Raw genomic sequence first — 10,569 nt, forward strand, 5'->3', positions numbered from 1 at the left:
GGAAAGAATGAGAAAGCTGAAGGCTCTGAGTACCAATGACAATTTCATTGTTATGTACTTGTGGTGTTTATGTATCAAGTAAAATGCTTGAAAACAAAACACTTAGAAGTCAAGGCTAGGCTCAAGTGCAAAAGCACTCCCTCAAAGCTCAAGGTTCTGAGCATCAATGATTAGAGAGTCAAGAAAAGAAAAGAAAAAATAATCCTAATGAAGTCCTCTAATTAAATGCTTGTGGTGCTTATGTATCAAGTGGTAATACTTGAAAACAAAGCATTTAGAATCGTAGCTTTGTTATTAACTCATGGGGCAAAGCACCCAAAAGGAGAAGCTAATAAGAAAAATCAAAAGCTTGTTTCAAGGAAGAATTATAAGAAAAAGATTTCATAAAGTGAGCTAGATAGAAGCATCAATCATTTACATTTCTTTTGTGATTGTAGCATACATAGAAAACTAGCTTGCCATGAACATTAACTTGCTATTCTTCTAACCTTGGATTGTTAATCTCTATTGCATGATTCTTTTCTTGCTTGAGGACAAGCAAGGTTTAAGTTTGGTGTTGTGATGTCAGGGCATCCTGGCTAGTTTTACTAGCCATTTTTTGTATGCTTTAGGTTGGTTTCATGCATTTTCTTAGGCTATAAGCAAGTATTTGGATGAGAATTATATGCATGCCTTGATTCAATCAAACATTGTTAAATAAGTGCATTTTCATGAGATTTATGCAAGAATTGTTTGATGTTATGAATGATGCAAAATCTTGTGATTTAGCAAGGCTTTGATGCATGTGTTTGGTTGATGATAGGTGAAGCAAGCAGCCCTGGAGAGTGAACAAAGAGGAGTTGCACGTTGCCAACTTGCACTTCAACTAGAGTGTTCATCAACAACGCCCAACAATGTAAGGCAGCCCTGGAGAAGCACATTTGGGCGTTGCCAACTTGGAGAAAGGGTGAGTGTTTGAAGGCAACGCCAAGTAGCCCTGAGGAGCTTCGAGGGCGTTGCCAACGTGGGAAGTATAGGCGTTGTTCAAGGCAACGCTAAGCTAGAAGAACTTGGGCCAGGGAGGAGCTTGAGCACGTTGCCAACGTGCTACTTCATTGGAATGTTTAGAGGCAACGCCAGGGAGGAAAGCTTGGTAGGCAGCAAGCCTTGGATCTCCATCCATCGAGCACGTTGCCAACGCCACTCTTCATTGGCGTGTTTGACAACAACTCAAGCCAACGTTGCCAACGCCAGGAACAAGGGACGTGTTCTTTGGCAACGCACACAAGCAAGCTTGGCCCAAGAGGAAGACAAGCTGGCGTTGCCAACGCCAGGAAAATAGGCGTGTTCAATGACAACGCCAAGCAACAAACATGGAGCCTTGAGGAAGGCTCGAGCACGTTGCCAACTTGGGATTCATTGGTGTGTGTAGTGGCAACGCTAGGAAGCAAGCATGGAGCAAGGGGGCAGGGGCTGGCACGTTGCCAACGTGCTGAAAAGAAGGAGTGTTCATCAACAACGCAGCAACCCTGGCAGCTTGACCTTGCTCTCTTCCATGGAGTATATCTTGAGTTGTAGACCTTCAAATGATGCACTCTCAACGGCATTGAAAAGTAGACATCCAGAGCTTTCCAACCATATATCATAGTATGGGATTGGCATTCATTTGAAGCCTCAAAAGATGGCTTCATTTAGAGCTTTAGAATCTGAGCACGTTGGCAACGCTGGAAACAAGGGCGTTTTCACCAAAAACGTGTGCGATTTTGGCAGCCTGACCCTGTCTCCTTCAAACGAGCATAACTTGAGCCACAAAGATCCAAATTGAGTGATTCCAGTTGCGTTGGAAAGCTGACATTCAGAGCTTTTCAACCATATATAATAGTCTATAGTGAAGCATGAAATGGAAGCTTGAATCAGAGTCATCTTTAGGTCCCAAAAACAAGAAAATGAGGTTGAAATTCAAGGCAGCATGAATGAGCCAAGAGAGGAGGGTCGAACACGTTGCCAGGGCCAAAATGAACTGGCGTGTTCCTTGGCAACTCCAGCAACAACGCCCAGGCCAAGAAATTTGGGCTAGGGGCGTTGTTGAGCACGTTATTGGTGGCGTGTTTGACAAAAACGCCCAACCAGGGCAGCCTGACCTTGCCCTCTTCAATGGAGCATAACATGAGCTAGGAAAGTCCAAATGAGGTGATTCTAGTGGCATTGGAAAGAAGACACTCTAAGCTTTCCAATGATGTATGATAGTTCATATTGAAGCAGAGGATTGACACTCAAATTCTGGGCAACATTAAGCATGAAAGTTGAGCCAAAAAAGAAGAAAAGCCAAGTTGTTAGCAACAACTTGGGCTAACAACGCCCAGCACAAAACTCCCAGCCCAGGAAATCCATGAGCACGTTGCCAACGTGCGTTTACATAGGCGTGTTGGCCAAAAACGTGCTCCATTGGGCTAGAATTGCCAAGACATGCGCATAAGTTCTCTGTTTTTAACTTGGTGCTACAATTTCATTTAGAAGCTAGCTAATCCAACCTCAAGCAAGCAAAGCCCATAAATCTCAACCAATCAAGGCCACAAGAATCATCTAAAATAGTTGATTTTCATTTAATTGTAATTTTCTTTTAATTTCATTTCAATTTGTAATTTAGAAAAGCCTATATAAAGGCCATAGTCTCATAGCATTAAGAGGTTGGATTGGAGGGGGACGGAGGAGACCAATTTGAAATTCTGTGAATTGGCACACTCCATTGAGAGTGGGTCTTCGGACCCCTCCCCTTCATACACTCTTCTTCACTTCCCCTTCTCTTCTTCCTTAGTAGTAGTGTAGTTTAATTTGTAGTTTTCATCTATGAATTCTTGAATTCTCAATTTCTGTTTTGAAGTCTCACTCTTTATTTTCATGCACTTTAGTTTCATGCAATTTAGTTTTCAATTGAAGCATTTTCCTTATTCTTCTTCTTCTTTTCTTTCCACTTAGTTTAATTTTTGTTGATGGCAATTATGGTTGAAATTGGAGCTATGATTCACTAAACCCCACTTTCATTAGGGGGAAGAGCTCTGCTTGTTTGAATGCATTGATGAACTCCTCTTTTCCTCCTCAATTCATGTGGTTAATCCAAAGAGGAAACTCTTGTTCTTCAAAGATTCAACCACCATCGAGAGAGGGGTTAATCTATGTGAATTGTGTGGTGAATTTGAGGAATGAGCCACATAATTCAGTTTAGAGTTCATCCTTTCATGATTTCCTTAATCAATACACCTTGGTTAGTATGTGAGATGTAACTTTCCTTGGTTGAGATTATGGGAGTTGTGTGGCTGGATTATAATTGAGCTTCATCTCTTCTCATGAACAACTAGATCACGAGAGTGGCAATTGGTTATGTTGAGAGAAATTAAATCACCAAGAGATTGGGATTCAATTACCCACTTGCCATGGATCTATACCCATGATTGAGAAGGACTTGACTAACATCAATTCATGAAAACTTGCATCTCTGATCCCTAATGATCCTCTCCACCATTAATTCTTATTTCTTTTGCCTCTAGTTGTTTGACTACCCATAACCCAATTCCCTTTTTCATTCTGTCAATTTACTATTCTTGTTATCTACATTCTGTTCATTTAGTTCTTGCTATTTACTCTTACGTTCTTTAAATTTCTGCAACCTTTAATTCCTTGCAATTTATCTTTGATGTCATTTAAGTTTCTTGCATTTTAAGTTTCCGTTATTTACTTTCATTTTATTTCTCTATTCTAGTTCTTTAAATTCTTTGCCATTTAAATTCTTGCAATTATGTTCAAAAATCACAAACCTCATGAAATCAAAATCATGTTTGCTTGACTAAATTTACCATTAACTAAAGTTGCTTAATCTACCAATCTCCGTGGGATCGACCTCACTCTTAGTGAGTTTTATTACTTGATGCGACCCGGTATACTTGCTGGAAATTACGTGAAATTAAATTTTTACGTATCAACACCTCAAGGAATCTCTATACTGTGACATAGAGGATTCCATATTTTCTTTGTTTTCTTCTCTTTCATATGAGCAGGAACAAAGATAAAGGCATACATGTTGAAGTTGATCCTGAACCTGAAAGGACTCTGAAGAGGAATCTAAGAGCAGCTACAACACAAAACTCTGAAGAGGACCTCACTGAAATTTTTGAAAAGGAAGCAGCAAAAGAAACAATTATGGCCGAACCAAACAACAATGCAAGGAAGATGCTTGTTGATTTTACTACACCTACTTCCAACTTTTATGGAAGAAGCATCTCAATCCCTACCATAGGAGAAAACAATTTTGAGCTAAAGCCTCAATTAGTTTCTCTACTGCAACAGAACTGCAAGTTTCATGGACTTCCATCAGAAGACCCTTATCAGTTCTTAACTAAGTTCTTGTATATCTGTGATACTGTTAAGACCAATGGAGTTGATCCTGAAGTCTACAAGCTTATGCTTTTCCCTTTTGCTGTAAGAGACAGAGCTATAACATGGTTGGACTGACAACCTAGAGATAGCCTGGACTCTTGGGATAAGCTGGTCACAGCTTTCTTAGCCAAGTTCTTTCCTCCTCAAAAGCTTAGCAAGCTTAGAGTGGACGTTCAAACCTTCAGACAAAAAGATGGTGAGACCCTCTATGAAGCTTGGGAAAGATACAAGCAGCTGACCAAAAAGTGTCCTTCTGACATGCTTTCAGAATGGACCACATTAGATATATTCTATGATGGTCTGTCTGAATTTTCCAAGATGTCACTGGACCACTCTGCAGGTGGATCCATTCACCTAAAAAAATGCCTGTAGAAGCTCAGGAACTTATTAAAATGGTTGCAAATAACCAAATCATGTATACCTCTGAGAGGAATTCTGTGAGTAATAGGATGCCTCAAAAGAGAGGAGTTCTTAAAATTGATGCTCTGAATGCCATACTGGCTTAGAACAAAATATTGACCCATCAAGTCAATATGATCTCTCAGAGTCTGAATGGATTGCAAAATGCATCCAACAGTACTAAAGATGCATCTTCTGAAGAAGAAGCTTATGATCCTGAGAACCCTGCAATGGCAGACGTGAATTACATGGGTGAAGCCTTTGGCAACACCTATAATCCTTCATGGAAAAATCTTCCAAATTTTTCATGGAAGGATCAATAGAAGCAAGGCTTCAATAATAACAATGGTGAAAGAAACAGGTTTAGCAATAGCAAACCTTTTCCATCATCATCTCAGCAACAGACAGAGCATTCAGAGCAGAATCCTTTTAGCTTAGCAAACATAGTCTCTGATCTATCTAAGGCAACTCTTAGTTTCATGACTGAAACAAGATCCTCCATTATAAATTTGAAGGCACAAGTGGGCCAGCTGAGTAAAAGGGCTACTGAAACTCCTCCTAGCACTCTCCTTAGCAATACAGAAGAGAATCCCAAAGGAGAGTGCAAGTCCATTGATATAATCAACATGGCCGAAACTTTAGAGGAGGAGGAGGACGTGAATCCCAATGAGAAAAACCTCTGGTAACGTCCAATGGTCAGTACGGAATCCCCTAATGAGGAACCAAAGGAATTTGAGGCTCATACAGAGACCATAGAGATTCCCTTGGACCTCTTTTTACCATTCATGAGCTCTGATGACTATTCATCTTCTGAAGAAGATGAAGACATTATTAAAGGGCAAGTTGCCCAATATTTAGGAGCAATCATGACGCTGAATGCCAAGCTATTTGGTAATGAGACTTGGGAGGAAGAGCCTCCCTTGCTCACCAATAAACTGAATATATTGGTTCAGCAAAATTTACCTCAAAAGAAACAAGATCCTGGTAAATTCTTAATACCCTGTACCATAGGCACCATGACCTTTGAAAAAGCTCTCTGTGTCCTGGAGTCAGGGATAAACATGATGCCCCTCTATATAATGGAGAAACTAGGAATCTATGAGGTACAGACTACCAAATTCTCATTGGAGATGGCAGATAAATCTATGAAAAAGCCTTATGGACTAGTAGAGGACGTGCTAGTGAAGGTTGAAGGCCTTTACTTCCCTGCTGATTTCATAATCCTAGAAACTAGGAGGGATGAGGATGAATCCATCATCCTTGGAAGACCCTTCCTAGCCACAACAAGAGCTATGATTGATGTTGACAGAGGAGAGTTGATCCTTTATGTGAATGAAGAATGCCTTGTAGTAAAGACTTAAGGTTCTCCATTTGTAACCATGGAGAGTAAGCATGAAGAGCTTCTCCCAAAACAGAGTCAAACAGAGCCCCCACATACAAACTCTAAGTTTGGTGTTGGGAGGCCACAACCAAACTCTAAGTTTGGTGTTGAGAGATCTCAGCCATACTCTGATCAACTGTGAGGCTCCATGAGAGCTCACTGTCAAGCTATTGACATTAAAGAAGCGCTTATTGGGAGGCAACTCAATTTTATTTTAATTTTATCTATATTATTTTGTGTTCTTTTAGGTTGATGATCATGTGAAGTCACAAAGACAATTACAAAAATAAAGAAAAAATCAAAAATAGCATCGAAAATAGCACACCCTGGAGGAAGGACTTACTGGCGTTTAAACGCCAGTAGGGGGAGCAAAATAGGCATTTAAACGCCCAATCTGGCACCTTTCTGGGCATTTAAATGCCAGAATAGGGCACCAGACTGGCGTTTAAACGCTAAAATAGGGCAACAAACTGGCATTTAGACGCCAGAACAGGAAGGAAAGCTGGCGTTTAAACGCCAGAACAGGGCAGCAGACTAACATTTAAATGCCAGAATTGCACTCTAAGGCATTTTGAATGCCCAATTGGAGCAGGGAAGAGAATTCCTTGACCCCTCAAGATCTGTGGACCCCACAGGATCCCCACCAACCTCAACTCACTCTTTCTTCTCTTCACACCTTTCTACAACACTCTTCCCCAAATACCCTTCACCAATCACCTTCATATCTCTTCCCCAAATTCCTTTCACCAATCACCTCATTTACTTCTCCCCAAAAACCCCCCACCCACCTTCAAAATTCAAAATCATTTCCCTCCATCTCTTTCATTTCACAACCACCTTCTTATACCCTTGGCCAAACCCTATACACCCTCCATCTCCTTCATTTTCTTCTTTTTCTACATCTTTCTTTCTTCTTTTCCTCGAAGACGAGCAAACCTTTTAAGTTTGGTGTGGTAAAATCATTGCTTTTTGTTTTTTCATAACCATTTATGGCACCTAAGGCCGGAGAAACCTCTAGAAAGAGGAAAGGAAAGGCAATTGCTTCCACCTCTGAGTCATGGAAGATGGAGAGATTCATCTCAAGGGTCCATAGCTCAGTAGTAGAGCATTTGATTGCACATCAAGAGAGCCCACTCATGGACCTCAACAAGAGCATGAAGAAATTTCTCATCAAGAACTCCCTGAGATGCCTCAAAGGATACATTTTCCTCCACACAACTATTGGGAGCAACTAAGGTTAGGAACACCAAAATCACTAGGGATGGAGCAACAAAGGCTAGGAAGAGACATAAAGGAGCTCTAGAGCACTATTGGACCTTCAAGAGGAAAACGCCACCCTCACTAAGGTGGACTCAATCCTTAATCTCCTTGTCTATTTATTTTTCTGTTTTTGGCTTTATGTTGTATGTTCTATCTATGTTTGTGTCTTCACTACATGATCATTAGTGTCTAGTATCTATGTCTTAAAGCTATGAATAACTCTATGAATCATTCACCTCTCTTAAATAAAAAATGTGCTTAATTACAAAAGAACAAGAAGTACTTGGATTTCAAATTTTATCTTGAAATTAGTTTAATTATTTTGATATGGTGGCAATAGTTATTATTCTTTGAATGAATGCTTGAACAGTGCACATTTTTTGTCTTGTTATTTATGAATGTTAAAGTTGTTGGATCTTGAAAGAATGATGAACAAAGAGAAATGTTATTGATAATCTGAAAAATTATGAAATTGATTCTTGAAGCAAGAAAAAGCAGTGAAAAAAAAAGAGAAAAGAGAAAAAAAGGCAAAAAAAAAGAAAAAGAAAAAAGCAAGTAGAAAAAGCCAATAACCCTTAAAACCAAAAGGCAAGAGTAAAAAAAGGATCCAAGGCTTTGAGCATTAATGGATAGGAGGGCCCAGAGAATAAAATCCAAGCCTAAGCGGCTAAATCAAGCTGTCCCTAACCATGTGCTTGTGGCATGCAGGTCCAAGTGAAAAACTTGAGACTGAGTGGTTAAAGTCGTGATCCAAAGCAAAAGAGTGTGCTTAAGAACTCTGGACACCTCTAACTGGGGACTTTAGCAAAGCTGAGTCACAATCTGAAAAGGTTCACCCAGTTATGTGTCTGTGGCATTTATGTATCCGATGTTAATATTGGAAAACAAAGTGCTTAGGATCACGGCCAAGACTCATAAAGTAGCTGTGTTCAAGAATCAACGTACTGAACTAGGAGAATCAATAACACTATCCAAAATTCTAAGTTCCTATAGATGCCAATTATTCTGAATTTCAAAGGAAAAAGTGATATGCCAAAACTATTCAGAAGCAAAAAGCTACAAGCCCCGCTCATCTAATTAGGACTAAGTTTCATTGATACTGTGGGATTCATTGTATATTCTCTTTTTTTTATCCTATTTTGTTTTCAATTGCTTGAGGACAACCAACAATTTAAGTTTGGTGTTGTGATGAGCGGATAATTTATATGCTTTTTGGCATTATTTTTATATAGTTTTTAGTATGATTTAGTTAGTTTTTAGTATATTTTTACTAGTTTTTAAGCAAAATTCACATTTCTGGACTTTACTATGAGTTTGTGTGTTTTTCTGTGATTTCATGTATTTTCTGTCTGAAATTGAGAGACCTGAGCAAAAATCTGATTCAGAGGCTGACAAAGGACTGCAGATGCTGTTTTATTCTGACATAAAATGGCGTCAAAATGCCTCTACATGTGTTAAGCTCAATGCTCAGCCCAAGCACATACCAAGTGGGCCCGGAAGTGGATTTCTGCATCTTTTACCTATTTCTGTAAACCCTAGTAGCTAGTTTCATTATAAATAGGACCTTTTACTATTGTATTTTCATCTTGGAATCTTGAGATCATAGAGACAATTCTGGATATCATATTTTCATATTTGGGGAGGCTGGCCATTTGGCCATGCTTGGACCTCCAGACCACTTATGTATTTTCAACGGTGGAGTTTCTACGCACCATAGATTAAGGTGTGGAGCTCCGTTGTTCCTCGAGTATTAATGCAATTACTACTATTTTCTATTCAATTCAAGCTTATTCTTGTTCTAAGATATTCACTCGCACTTCAACCTGATGAATGTGATGATCTGTGACACTCATCATCATTCTCACCTATGAACTCGTGACTGACAACCACTTCCATTCTACTTAAGATTAAGCGTGTATCTCTTAGCCTCCATTCCAAAAGATCGGAGTTTTCGTGGTATAAGCTAGAATTATTGGCGGCCATTTCTGAGATCCGAAAAGTCTAAACCTTGTCTGTGGTATTCCGAGTAGGATCTGGGAAAGGATGACTATGACGAGCTTCAAACTCGCGAGTGTTGGTTGTAGTGATAGACACCAAAGGATCACTGGATTCTATTCCAACATGATCAAGAATCGACAGATGATTAGCCGTGCGGTGACAGCGCATTTGGACCATTTTCACTGAGAGGACGGGAGGTAGCCATTGACGCCGGTGAAACCCAACATACAGCTTTTCATAGAAAGGAGTATGAAGGATTGGATGAAGGCAGTAAGAAAGCAGAGATTCAAGAGGGATGAAGCATCTCCATACGCTTATCTGAAATTCCCACCAATGATTTACATAAGTATCTCTATCTTTATTTTCTGTTTTATTTATCCTTTAATTATTGAAACTCTATCACCCATTTAAATCCACCTGACTAAGATTTGCAAGGTGACCATAGCTTGCTTCAAGCCGACAATCTCCTTGGGATCGACCCTTACTCACGTAAGGTTTATTACTTGGACGACCTAGTGTACTTGCTAATTAGTTGTGCAAAGCTGTGAAAAAGAGTGAGATTACGATTGTGCGTATTAAGTTGTTGGTGCCATTGTGTATCACAATTTCGTGCACCATCTCTCCATCCTTGACTTTGGCTCCCTCCATAGTGATGAGATCCTTGATTTCCTTGATTGTAGTTGGACCTTTTTGGGTAAGAATTTGCCACCACTAATATGTTGTCCTCTTGGATTTGAGGGCACTCATCGGTGTAGTGACCGTTGTAAGCACAAATACCACAAGATCTAGGAGGTCCTTCAATTCTAGGAGGTTGGGGTGGAGGAGATTTCAACATTTGTGGAATTTGTTGGCCTTAAGTGATTTGCCTTAATAAGATCGTCATCTCACCAAGCGTCTTAGTCAAGATAGCATCACTGGAAGGTGAGACTTCACTTATAACCTTTGGTTGGGAATTTCTTGACCTTAAATGTTGAGTCGAATCTGCCAAGTCCGCAATGACTTCCCAAGTTTCTTCAACAGTCTTGTTCTTAGTGAGAGATTATCCACTTGAGGCATCCAGAAGGATCTTGTCTTGAGGGATAATCCCTTGGCAAAAGTAACTTATGAGAACCAATTCATCA

At 39.8% G+C, this 10,569-nt stretch overlaps 1 non-coding gene across 1 annotated transcript; it reads right to left on the reverse strand.

Annotated features, from left to right (window-relative positions):
* Positions 1-4,566: 4,566 nt before the first annotated feature.
* LOC130951830 (small nucleolar RNA R71) lies at positions 4,567-4,674 on the reverse strand. The gene has a single exon (XR_009074114.1). It is a non-coding gene; the product is annotated as a small nucleolar RNA R71 (small nucleolar RNA).
* Between the last annotated feature and the right edge of the window lie 5,895 nt (positions 4,675-10,569).

The sequence above is a fragment of the Arachis stenosperma genome, chromosome 1, assembly GCF_014773155.1.
Source record: "Arachis stenosperma cultivar V10309 chromosome 1, arast.V10309.gnm1.PFL2, whole genome shotgun sequence".
Lineage (NCBI taxonomy): Eukaryota > Viridiplantae > Streptophyta > Magnoliopsida > Fabales > Fabaceae > Arachis > Arachis stenosperma.